At 41.8% G+C, this 12,650-nt stretch overlaps 1 long non-coding RNA gene across 3 annotated transcripts in view; it reads right to left on the bottom strand.

The window, feature by feature from the left end:
* Positions 1–12,297, bottom strand: part of LOC126068359 (uncharacterized) — a 43,754-nt gene extending 31,457 nt beyond the window's left edge. Inside the window, exons 1-3 of one of the 3 annotated variants that reach the window (XR_007515627.1) lie at positions 11,965–12,297; positions 10,720–10,880; positions 9,686–9,754 (exon numbers count right to left, since the gene is read on the bottom strand). This is a non-coding gene — a long non-coding RNA (uncharacterized LOC126068359). Of the gene's footprint in view, positions 1–9,685; positions 9,755–10,719; positions 11,940–11,964 lie in introns of those variants that run through there. The other 2 variants (XR_007515628.1, XR_007515626.1) reach the window with 2 other exon arrangements.
* Positions 12,298–12,650: the final 353 nt, after the last annotated feature.

Below are 12,650 nucleotides of genomic sequence, written 5' to 3'. Positions count from 1 at the left end.
AGAAATTAACAAGTTGATCTTAAAAGTTATGTGGAAATGCAAGTAACCCAGGAAAGCCAAAGTAATCTTGAAGAAGAAGAATAAAGTTGGGGGACTCATGCTTTTCAGTTCCAAACTTACTACAAAGCTACAAGTAATTAAGACAGTATGGTACTGATATAGCCCAGTGGAACAGAATTGAGAGGCCAGAAATAAATCCTCACATTTACAGTCAGTTGATTTTTGACAAGGATACCAAGACAATTTAATGGGAAAAGAATAGTCTAGACACACAAAAAAATGAAGTTAAACTCCTACCTCATAGCACATGCAAAACTTACTCAAAATGGATCACAGACCAAAACATAAGAACTGTAACTATACAACTCTTTGTACTAGTTTCCTAGGACTGCCATAACAAATGACAACTTGGTAGCTTACAACAAAAATTTATTTTCTCACAGCTGAGGCCAGAAGTCTAAAATCAAGGTGTCTACACAGCTGCCCTCCCTCCAAAGGTTTTAGGGGAGACTTCTTTCTTGCCTCTTTCAGCATCTCAGGCTCCAGTCGTTCCTTGGCTTGAGGGTACGTGATTTCAATCTCTGCCTCCATCTTCACATTGCCTTCTCCCATATGTTTCTAGGTCTCTCAGTCTTCTCCTTTTCTATCTCTTACAAGGACATTCCACTGGATTTGGAGCCCACGCTAATCAGGGTGACCTCATCTCGAGATCATTACCTTAATTACATCTACAAAGACCCTCTGTCCAGGTAAGATCACATTTACAGGATCCTCAGGTAAGGACTTGGACATGTCTTTTTCAAGACCAGTGTTCAACCCACTACACTCTTCATGACTTTGAGTTAGGCAAATATTTCTTAGATGTGACAACAAACGAACAAGTAACCAAAGAAAAAATAAATTGGGCTTCATCAAAATTAAATACTTTTATGCTTCAAAGGACACCATCACAAAAGCAAAAAGACAGGTTACAGACTGGTAGAAAAATCTGATAAATGTTGTATCTGATAATGGACTTCTATCTAGAATATATAAAGAACTCCTACAATTCAATAATAAAAAGACGAATAACCCAATTAAAAAAGGAAAAAAGGATCTTAATAGATACATCTCCAAAGATAAGAAGACAATCACAAAGGACATATGTTATTTAATCCCATTTATACAAAATATCCAGAAAAGGCTAATCTACACAGACAAAAACAGTTCAGTGGTCATCTACAGCTGGAGAGGATACGCATTTAGGGAGTGACAGCTTAGAGGTGAGGGGTTTCTTTTTGGTATGAGAAAAATGTTCTAAAATTGATCGTAATGATACTTGTTCAGTTCTGTGAACTGAACTGTATAATTTAAATTGGTAAATTATATGGTAGGTGACTATATCTCAATAAAGCTACCTAAAAAAGAAAAAGTGATCAAATTTTTCAATCCAGAAACTGATGCAAGGGAAAAGGCTACCTCTCCAAAGTAATTTGTGCTCCCTACTATAAAATATATTAAAAAAATATAAAATATACAAAAAAATTATTTATTTTTTATACTATAAAATATAAAATCAATCTCTCTTTTTTATACCTTAGATAACAGGAAATGAAGTTAAATGTAGCGCTCAATTGTAATAACTCTCATTCTAAGTTTTAGAACAAATATTTCTTACCTGATTTTACTTTTTAAGTATTTTAATTATCCTATGCTGCATGTTTTAATGTTATCTGTGGCCTTAAATCCTTACAAGTACAAAAGATTGACTTTTAAGCTGATAATAAACTAATAAATTAAGTGGCCTTTTCCCTAAAGCTGTGAAGTAATAACTGCATCCAGACTGTTTTCTATGCCAATCAGAAAATACAGAGAAGAATGTTAGTAATTTTTTCTTTTTTTTTTTTAATGAGCTTCAAATAAGGAGGATAGTTATCATATAAATAAGAATGGGGAATGGTGGAAATAAAAACTAAAAAGCATAGGATAATTGTAATCATTCTAACTTTATATTTGTACACAACATACTAATAACCGGAGATTTCATTAAATTTTGTTCTCAATCAGAAGTATTACTGTGTGACTGATTTGATTTCATGTGGCCGTCTACCAGGAACATTATCCAAAACAAAAAGACTTCATCCCGAACTACTCTGTCCAGACACACAGCATTTTTCCAAGGTCACTTCACCCCAGAGTACATTCACAAAATATCAATTTTATGTTAGACTAGAATAATAAAAACCAAATAACAAGATAAAATGCTGAAAAACCTAACACAACCCAAATCTAAACACCTGGATTATCTGATTCTTTTTTACTGCCTTAATCAATGTTTGACTTCATTTTCATAAAGTTTAATTTATCCTACTGGGACTAAATAACAACGACAACAAAAATATACAATTAAAAAAAAAAAACCCAAACCAAACCCTGTGCCATCGAGTCAATTCCGACTCATAGCAGCCCTATAGGACAGAGCAGAACTGCACTATAGAGTTTCCAAGGAGCACCTGGCGGATTCGAACTGCCAACCCTTTGGTTAGCAGCCATAGCACTTAACTACTACGCCACCAGGGTTTCCAAAATATATGACAGTCACTCTCAATTGTACTTACAAGTGAGCCATTAATATGGCTATGTGGGACCTTTAAACATATACTCACTTCCGTTCAAACTTTGGTTAGTACTTAATGTCCTCAGTTTATACTCAAACAGATTACATACAATCTGATTTACAGCAATAGCCACCCAACTGGCCTTGGGTGTTTATCTGTCTGTTGTAATCTACTCTTCTAAAACCTGTAATACAGTGGTAATTTAACTTTCAGGGGTCATAGGCCCCTCTGAGAATCTAAAAAAAGTTATGGGCCCTCTTGAGTAAGTACATATACTCACATTTCTCTCCAAGTCCTTCACAGACTCTAAGAAAGCACAGCTATAATGACTTCTCATTGCCTACCAATCAAATCCAAACTTCTTAGCCTGATATTTAAAGTACTTCATAATGTAGTCACAGTTAACCTAGGTAATTTATCTCTCGTTGTTTTTCAACTACTTGCACCAATCATGGCACTCTCTCTCTCTTTACTATTCCAACACAGGCACACCATCCTCTTTCTGGCTTGACCTTATGGTTCCCTCTTTTTGCTTTCATGCACAACTGTCTGCTTTTTACAAATACTTCCAGGTAAACCTAAAAAACCTCCCCTGCCGTGACGGTGTCCCTCTGTCCATGATCAGATCATCTGCTCCTTTCTGAATTCTGAGACAAGTTACCTACATCTCTTATAGAGTTCACCATGTTCTACCTTGTATTATACCAAAACCCTTGTTGCCGTCGTGTCGATTTCTGACTCATGGTGACCCTATAGGACAGCGTAGAACTGCCCAATAGGGTTTCCAAGGAGCACCTGGTAGATTAGAACTTCCAACCTTTTGGTTGGCAGCCATAGCCCTTAACCACTATAGCACCAGGGTTTCCTTGTATTATACAAAAAGTTAGGAAACATAAAATACACTTGTTCATTATATTTTCAAATAATATGCTTTTTATGTTTGTCTTCGACCTCCACAACGCTTTTCATGTGAAGTATCTCACACACTCTGTATTTATTTGTATCTTTTCTCCTCTCACAGCCAATAAGATCCTTCAGGGCAGACACAGTACCTAATGTGCTCTTGGGTGTCCCACAGTCACCAGCAGAAAAGGAGTACCCTTGATATAAAGTACCTCAATATCTGGGCCTCAGTGTTCTTCAGACACTTCATGGATTCTGTACCCCAAATTACAAGATTTTTCAAGGATCATCTTCCCCTGTGCCTCCATAAACAAAGTTCAAAGTACAATGTTCTACCCCCTTAGTGGGTACTAGATCAACCGTGAACTTACTAAAATAGTAGTAAAGTTATTCTCTCTACTCACTGAGATATGCCAACCCTACTATTATGGATTGAAATGTGTCCCCGTAAAATGTGTGTCAACTTGGGTAAGCCATGATTCCCAGTACTGTGTGATTGCCCACCATTTTGTGATCTGATGTGATTATCCTATGTGTCGTAAATCCTAACTGCTATTATATGTCAGATGGATCCTGGCTGAAAGCAGAGAATACCAGAAGGATGCTTACCTGTGTTTTATTGACTATGCAAAGGCATTTGACTGTGTGGATCATAACAAACTATGGATAACACTGCGAAGAATGGGAATTCCAGAACACTTAATTGTGCTCATGAGGAACCTTTACATAGATCAAGAGGCAGTTGTTCGGACAGAACAAGGGGATACTGATTGGTTTAAAGTCACGAAAGGTGTGCGTCAGGGTTGTATTCTTTCACCATACCTATTCAATCTGTATGCTGAACAAATAATCTGAGAAGCTGGACTATATGAAGGAGAATGGGGCATCAGGATTGGAGGAAGACTCATTAACAACCTGCGTTATGTGCTGGGAGCCAGGCTGCAAGGGCGGCCTCTCTGCACCCACTGCCCCCAGCATAAACATCAAAGAATCCCTGAAAAGTCAGGAGGAGCCAGGCTGCAAGGGCGGCCCCTCTGCACCCACTGACCCCAGCATAAACATCGAAGAATTCCTGAAAAGTCAGGAATATCTCTGTCATCTGTGTTATGTTTCTGTTTCATTTTCAGCCTGTGTATAGCAGAATGTATAAGCATAAAATTCCATTATAGATTTAGGGACCTTTGGAGGGGGGCGTCCTACTCATAATCCCCTGGTGAAATCCCGGGTAGGGACAGCCCGTGTATTACTTGGGGATCAACATGAAGTTGTCTTAGGGGAAAAAACAAATAGCTCGACTATGGAAAACAAAAACAGGATGGTGGAATCCTGGTACTTACCGAGGCCCTTTTGTTTTTAAACCACCACCCACACATGATCCCATAAAAGTGGAAAAACAAAAGGCAGTGAGTTCTCTCAGCCAATTTCTCAGCCAATTACAGGTCAACCTTCTCGTCTACCTCGCTCACTGCTGCGCTTGACTGGTCTTTGGGTATAGAGATCGGGCTAATTGTCCTTGGCATAATCGCGGACAATATGACGTAACCCAAAGTGGCTGGACTTCAAAAATTTGGCCACCCTGGACAAAATGGACAAAGCCTATGTGGCAATGGTTTTTGCAAAAAGATTAATTATTATAAAAACTGTGGAAGGAATTGCAAGATTAAGCATAAAGTGTAAAGCAGTATGAAGTCAATTGTTACTTTGTGTAAAAATATATCAACAAAATATTCTCTTCAATTAAACAAAAACTCATTGTACTTGTGTGCATATGCGGAACTGTACTATGTGTCACTTGGAAAATTATGTCTCTGGGAAATGATGTTTATGATTATATCTTGTACTGCCCCTTTATTGATCATGCGATGTTATGCTTTTGTAAGCTTATGATATAAAAGACCATGTAAAAAATAAAGAGAGGCTTCTTTTTCTGCAAAATGAAAATATAAGACATACTACCTCTCATTCTTTTTCGCCGAACTCTACCCCTCCTCTGGTAACCCTGTTCATTGCTGAGGCTGGCCCCCGGCAGTTATGCAGATGACACAACCTTGCTTGCTGAAAGTGAAGAGGACTTGAAGCACTTACTTCATTAGATCAAAGACCACAGCCTTCAGTACGGATCATACATCAACATAAAGAAAACAAAAATCCTTACAACTAGACCAATGAGCAACATCAAGATAAACGGAGAAAAGACTGAAGTTGTCAAGGATTTCATTTTACTTGGTTCCATAATCAACAGCCATGGAAGCAGCAGTCAAGAAATCAAAAGACACACTGCATTGGGTAAATCTGCTGCAAAGGACGTCTTCAAAGTGTTGAAGAGCAAAGATGTCACCCTGAAGACTCAGGTGCACCTGACCCAAGCCATGGTATTTTCAATCGCATCATATGCACGTGAAAGCTGGACAATGAATAAGGAAGACCGAAGAAGAGCTGAAGCCTTTGAACTGTGGTGTTGGCAAAGAATATTGAATATACCATGGACTGCCAAAAGAATGAACAAATCTGTCTTAGAAGAAGTACAACCAGAATGCTCATTAGAAGCAAGGATGGCGAGACTGCATCTTACACACTTTGGACATGTTGTCAGGAGGGATCAGTCCCTGGAGAAGGACATCATGCTTGGCAGAGTACAGGGTCAGCGGACAAGAGGAAGACCCTCAACGAGGCGGACTGACACGGTGGTTGCAACAATGAGCTCAAGCATAACAACGACTGTAAGGATGGCGCAGGACCCGGCAGTGTTTCGCTCTGTTGTGCATAGGGTCGCTATGAGTTGGAACCGACTCGACGGCACCTAACAACAAAAACAACAACATAATATTAATGAGGCAGGACACGATCTACAGAATTGGGTTGCCTCTTTTGAGATATAAAAGAGAGATGGGAGCAGAGAGGAGACAGACCTCATTATCGCCAAAAGAAGAGACAGGAATGGGTGCATCCTTTGGATCCAGGTTCCCTGCACTGAGAAGGTCCTAGACCAGGGGGAGATTGATGACAAGGATCTTTCCCCAGAGCTGATAAAAAGAGAAAACCTTCCCTTGGAGCTGGAGCCCTGAATTCAGACTTCTAGCCTCATAAACTCTGACAGAATAAATTTCTGCCTGTTAAAGCCATCCACTTATGGTACCACCCACTTATGGAGCACTAGATAACTAAAAAGCTTGTTCATAAAAACCTTCAACATATCAAGAATCCTCACCTAATGACCACTAACCCAGAAGGGAGCCCCAGTTATAAAACAGATTCAGAAAACATACATAACAACATCCCAAATTATATATGCAATACATAGATTTTATGTGTATATATATGCCTTTGAGTTGTGGTGTTGGCAAAGAATGTTGACTATACCGTGGACTGCCAAAAGAATGAACAAATTCATCTTAGAAGAAGTACAGCCAGAATGCGTCTTAGAAGGGAGGATGATGAGACTTCATCTCACATATTTTGAACAAGTTATCAGGAGAGACCAGTCCCTGAAAAAGGACATCATGCTTGATAAAGAGATTGTTGTCGTTAGGTGCCGTGAAGTTGGCTCTGACTCACAGTGACCCTACGTACTACAAAACAAAACACTGCCCGGTCTGCACCATCCTCACAACCATTTTTATGCTTGAGCCCATTGCTGCAGCCACTGTGTCAATCCATCTCATTGAGGGTCTTCCTCTTTTTTGCTGACCCTCTCTTTACCAAGTATCATGTCCTTCTCCAGGGACTGGTCCCTCCTGATAACATGTCCAAAGTATGTAAGACATCGTGCTACATCAGGAAATGAAGGTTCTGAAAGCTTGACTCCATCCACATTATTAAGGTACACTCTACTTTGAGGAGGCAGCTCTTCCCTAGTCATCTTTTCAGTGCCTTCCAACCTGGGGGGCTCATCTTCCAGCACTATATTAGACAATGTTCTGCTGCTATTCATAAGGTTTTCACTGGCTAATTCTTTTCAGAAGTAGACTGCCAGGTCCTTCTTCCTAGTCTGTCTTAGTCTGGAAGCTGACATGAAACCTGTTTGCCAGGGTAAAGGGGAGGACCAGGAAAAAAGAAGACCCTTAATGAGATGGACTGACACAGTGGCTGCAAGAATGGGCTCAAGGATAACAACCATCATGAGGATGGCGCAGGCCCAGACATGTTTCGTTCTGTTGTACGTAGGGTTACTATGAGTCAGAACTGATCTGACAGCACCTTACAACAACATCAACAAACACTACAGGAAGCAGTGAAATAGCATACAAATATAGGAACTTTTTTAGGAACCCCTAAACATGATATGGAAACCCTGGTGGCGTAGTGATAAGTGCTATGACTGCTAACCAAAGGCTCAGCAGTTCGAATCTGCCTGGCGCTCCTTGGGAACTCTATGGGGCAGCTCTACTCTGTCCTATAGGGTCGCTATGAATCGCAATCGACTCGACAGCACTGGGTTTGGTTTTAAACATGACATGGAGCTACAGAGGCTGCTCACCAAAAGGTGAGCAGTTTGAATCCACCGGCCAGTCCTTGGAAACCCTATGGGGAAGTTCTACTCTGTCCTATAGGGTCACTATCAGTTGGAATCGACTCGATGGCAATGGAAACATAATATAAAGGTTTACAACCAACTGACTGATACTACGACATACGTGAACCTTAAAAATAGTATGTTAAGTGAAGGAAGTCAGACAGAAAGAACCACGTTATAGTACTTTGTTTATGTGACATAATCAGAATAAGTAAATCCATAGAGACAGATAGCAGATTAGTGATTGCCAGAGGCTGAAGGGAGGAACAAATAGGGAGTGACTGCTAATGGGATATGGGGTTACTTTTCAGAGTAATGAAAATGACCTGAAATTAGACAGTGGTAATAACCGCACAACTTTGTGAATATACTTAAAATCGCTGAACTGTACACTTTAAAAGGGTGAGTTTCACGTTATATAAATTACATCTCACAGTTTTGGGTGGCGCAAATATTTAAGCCCTCAACTACTAGCCAAAAGTTGGTGGTCCGTACCCACCAAAAGGAGCCTAAGAAGATAGGCCTGGCAAGCTGCTTCTGAAAGGTCAGAGCCTTGAAAACCCTATGGAGCACAGTTCTACTCTGTATACATGGGGTCACCACGAGTCAATATATATAGCTTTCAATATATGTGACCTAAATTATACTTCAATTTTTTAAAGTTTATGACCAATGATCAATTTGGTCATTTTACCTTGAAGAAAACTTTTTCATAGGAATCTTACTTAGTACTTTGTTTTCTCAAGCTGATTAAAACTACAGGTTGCAAGCTAGCTCCCTACAAGCCCCTTTTTAAAGCCATAGCATTAAATTCTTATAAAAAGGTATTTTTGTATTAAGAATCCAGAGTGCTGAATTCCTTAAAAAAAAAAAAAAAGGAGTTCTAAAGATACTAGGCATACCTGCACAGTTAACAATGGCAGCAAGTAACATACCTGCTCCTACATGCTGTGATCTCCAGACATCACTCCCTATTGTAGTCCCCATAGGCATGTGAATTTGTGATCCCTGATCTAAACAAAGATCGTCTATCTTTCTTATTATAATGAATGTACTATGAACCACTAATAAGTTAAAATTCCATCATGTAGGATTACATTTTTATTAACTTCAAAGAGAAAAATACCAACAGCAACACCTGTTGAACAAAACCCTACAACTATTACAGATTCATGCTGTGTAAACTAAAGCGAAATAATCTGGGGAAAAGTTCATGTTTCTACTCTACAAAGAACAAGAAATTAATTTTAGTTTAAAAAGTCTTAAATTATTTTCACCAATTAATACACAGTAGTAAGAAATAACTTTTTACCCACATAATTAGGTACTGGCATAAGATGAAGGAAAGCTCTTTCATTCAGATTACTGATTCGGTATTTGAACAAACTGCTTTATTTGCTCAGTGATTTTATATTTAAACCATCTCTAAGTCTCCTGATGCTTAAACGCACAATGAAAAAATGACCACTACCCATCTACAGCTTGTACATATTAGGCTGTATTTTACAAAGCTAGAAGAAAACAAAATACAAGATGAATATGGAAACAGATCTAGAAAAGTAGGTTCTACTACTTCCAGCCTCAAATGTAAATGAAGCCAATTCGTTTTATGCTTTACCTGTTATTCTTTGAGCTAAATGTACGTCAAGTACCTTCCAGCTTTAAAACTCACCTGTACTTATTCAGATCTCATCCTGCTTTCCTCCAAATAAAGTAATTCATCTTAGCTGAGCTGCTTTTTCTGTAGATGAGAGAGTTCAAATAGTATTTACGTTCCATTTCACTTTTACCATCACTTCTAACTCTAAAGTATCAACATACAAGACGACTTCTAAAACAGCTATTCCGTTCAAACTAGGCAAAATTAAAAATTAAACTCGTTCCTCAATGTCTGCCAAAACAGAGACAAGATAAGCCAACCAACGGCTTAGTGATTTACAGGTAAACCTCAATGCTCTTCTACCTGCTCTGAGCCAGGCCATTTTATTAACTTATCCAAGTACCCTCAAGTTTGCAGGTGATGTTAAATAGATCAACTTTACCACTTAGTATTACTAGATATTATATAAAACTGGAGTAGCATCACAGTCACTTCATGAGTGCAATTCCTAAATACCATACACAAAGGGGCAACTGGATTTTATGACCAACTGAAAACACAATCCTCTTTCTGTTTAAACCTGACAGTGAATAAAATAGTGTGCTCTCCTAAAAGTTCACCAAATCCCTAACACATAATTTAAATCATAAAAATAACTTTCCCAAAAGTACAGGATCAGAAACTCAAGAAAGCTAACAATCATTACCTCAGCCTTTACTTATGGGAACACAAAGTTATTTAGAATGGTAAAAATTTGAGGAAAATCTAGATCTTGAGTTTCGCACCCCTTGGAGTATAATGTGAGATAACTGTACACGAATCAGTTTCCAAAGAGAAACCAATTTGTTTTATTTCAACTGTGCTTTGCTTGTTATTCTTTAACAGCGTTGTTCAATAAAACTTTCTCTGATGACAGAAATCTTCTATTATCTGTGCTGTCCAGTAGGATAGTTAACAGTCACATGTAGCTACTGCCCACTTGAAATGTGGTTAGCAGGACTGAGGAAGTCAGTTTTGAAATTGATTTAATTTTAATTTACTTAAATGTTAATTGCCACAGGTGACTAGTGGCTGGTGACACAGTGGTTAAGAGCTACAATACTTACCAAAAGGTCGGCAGTTCAAATTCACTAGCCGCTCCGTGGAAACCTTATGGGGGCAGTTCTATTCTGTCCTATAGGATCACTATGAGTCGGAATGGACTCCAGGGCAACAGGTTTTTTGTTTTTGTTTTTTCCGGCTAGTGGCTATACTGGACAGCGCAGTCCTACAATTTGAAATAAAAGGCATAAACTTGACTGACTAGTTTTTCAAAGTATCATGTCCTGAGATGATGTCAACACCAAGTAGACCCCTTCTGCTACCAAATGATACACACCTTCAACACCAGCCTAAACATAAAATTCACTTACGAAATAAGAATTCATAATACTACTTAGATTCAGAACGCAAGGCACAATACTCACTAAGAAACAATATTAAAAAGCACATCTCAAGTTCTCCCCCATTATTTTGCAAAACAGGTACTGATTTATGGAATAATTTCCCAATGCATGCGAGTAACTCTTCCTTCAAATCTGTCCAATTACCTTCTGTTCACAAAAGGAAGGGAGGAATGCAAAAATAAGTTCTTAGCACTAATAAGTTTCCTACGACTCGGTAAATTTCACGTTTCCTTTTCCCTTAAGGAAAGATACAAACGTTTGCAAGCGCCTGCATCTCCTGAAAGCCTCCTTACCTATGTATTTAGGCGAACGAATCATTCTGATACCGTTGCGATTTCCTTCCTACACACAAAATATTTTTTTCAGGCCAAGAAAGTCACGAGTCTTTAGGGCACTTCAAGTAATCTCTGACCAGCTCTTCCCAAGCCAAGTAATCAAGAACGTGCACAAGATACCAAAAAAAGTAAGTCTGGCAACCTGCACGTTGAATAACTACTCCCTAAGCAGAATCAACTGCTCTGAACCAGGAAAAAAAGTGCCTGGAACTATCTGGGGAAGCAAACAAGCAAGGTCGTGACCCTGGGTCCCGGCCGCCCGCGCCGCTCCGCCCGCCTGCAGGAAGCCACCTGTCAGGCCTGAGCCTCACCTGGCAGGCGACAGGAGGCGCAGGCCGACAGCGCGGCCCAGCGCGGTGGGCGGAGCCCGGGACTGAAGGAGACCGGGTCGGGGTAACCGCTAGCGATTCACACGCGGACGGAGAGTGCAGACGCCTGTCCCCGAGGCGGGACGCCTGCCTCCCGCGCACCCACCCCGCCGGGCAGGCGTCCAGGCGGCCCACGTCGCCGGCCCGCCCTACCCACCTTCCTCCTCAGTCGGAGCGCTGCCCCTCCGTCGCCCCTCACCTACCTGGTCGCGGAGTCTGAGGAACGCCATGGCGGTCGCCTCCGCGCCCACTCGAGCCTCCGCCGACGCCCCGGCCCGCCGCTGCCACGCCGGTGGCCTCAGCAGCTGCCAGGGGCCGGCGGGTCGGCGGCCGGCTGAGCTGAGGAGTCCGCGGGCAGGGGGCGGCACCGCCTCCCGGGCCGCCCGCCGCCACCGAGAGGTGAGGAGCCCGGCCGGTCCCGCCTCCTCCTTCTAAGGACTCCACGCCCTCTTCCTTCCTTTCTTTCTCTTTTTCTCGGCCGCCTCCACACGCTGCCCGAGCGGCCGCCACAGCCCCTGCCGCCTCCTCCCCCTCACGCCCCCTTCCCGAAATACCCTGTCAGCCCCCGCGGCAGCGCCGCTCCAGCCCGCGGCAGCAGCGGCTGCAAACTCCACTCCCCAATATTGCCACCACCGCCCGCCGCGATTGGCCGCCGCCCGGGGGAGAGGCCAGCGTAAGCTGAGCGCCCATTGGCTACGCCATTGCGCTCGCTGGTGGCCCCCCCCACCTGCCGGAGGGGGAGAGGGCGGGGAGGAGGAAGCCGCGAGGGGTGGGCGCGGAGCTGCGGCTGCCGTGGGCGGAGGAGTCGGGAACGTGGCGGAGCCCGGGGTGGGACGGCCAGGTGTACGGGCTCCTGGGCGCGCGGCCTAGTGCGGTGGGCGGAGCCCGG

This window comes from Elephas maximus, chromosome 27, assembly GCF_024166365.1.
Source record: "Elephas maximus indicus isolate mEleMax1 chromosome 27, mEleMax1 primary haplotype, whole genome shotgun sequence".
NCBI classification, from domain to species: Eukaryota; Metazoa; Chordata; class Mammalia; order Proboscidea; family Elephantidae; genus Elephas; species Elephas maximus.
The sequence above is the reverse complement of the archived record's forward strand: the minus strand, read 5'-3'. Positions and strand labels throughout refer to the sequence as shown.